The sequence below is a fragment of the Penaeus monodon genome, chromosome 34 (genome assembly GCF_015228065.2).
Source record: "Penaeus monodon isolate SGIC_2016 chromosome 34, NSTDA_Pmon_1, whole genome shotgun sequence".
Lineage (NCBI taxonomy): Eukaryota > Metazoa > Arthropoda > Malacostraca > Decapoda > Penaeidae > Penaeus > Penaeus monodon.
In genome coordinates, this window is record NC_051419.1 from 12361014 (window position 1) to 12361820 (window position 807).

The 807-nt window shown below is 39.7% G+C and overlaps 1 protein-coding gene across 1 annotated transcript in view; it reads right to left on the minus strand.

The window, feature by feature from the left end:
• The window catches only part of LOC119594592 (ankyrin repeat domain-containing protein 11-like), a gene marked incomplete in the record, with an annotated part of 34234 nt that overhangs the window by 32713 nt on the left and 714 nt on the right, over positions 1-807 (minus strand).

The following is an 807-nucleotide window of genomic DNA, read 5'->3' on the forward strand; positions in this document are numbered from 1 at the left end:
AGGAGTCATGACAGATTTCAAAAATAAGGAGAAAAAGCACTCAGCTGTGAGCTGCTAGTAGCAACCATGATGCACCATTGCTCCTTAATTTGCTTCTCATAAGCACTCCATCCACACACTTGTTGAGGCAAATAAAATATATGCTTTCATTTTCTCTATTTTCTGATGTATTTATGCTTATTTTGCTTGAGATCATATAAAAAATTAAAACAATCACTTCACATGTCCTGCCTTTTACAGGTCAATATAGTTTTTCTATTAGCACTGATATTACCAAACGACAGTCCTCCCTTTCTGATAATGTAAACTGAACAATAAAAAGAACTAAAGTTGATTTGGAAGTTATTCTCAAACAGCAATGTCTGACCCAATGTTGATGACTGGGTATAAAAAATGTAACACACAATGCTGCGGTTCTTCTAATGAGAATCACAGTCAAGAAATATCGTAGTCCATAGCAGTATCACTCTTTTCAGAAGCAAAAATCACACCAAATCACCAAGTAAACATCTCATACACAAGGGGTAAGAATATGTGCACATTTAGGTTTTTCCTCTCACTTTCCTGTTTCCTCACAAGCTGTAAGTATGAATCTGATTTTCCCAGGGCACTTCGGGCATGACAAACCTGTGCCCAAATCTGCCTCACTCTTGAAGTCACTCTCTTATCCTGGCAAAACCCAAGACAGATCAAGGTCCTTCGTGAAGCCTGCTTTTTATCTATCTCCCTCATGCCCTCATATCCGGTGCTGGGCGTATGTCATGTTCTGTCCGTGCTCCCCGCCAGTACCCATGGCAACCACTTACA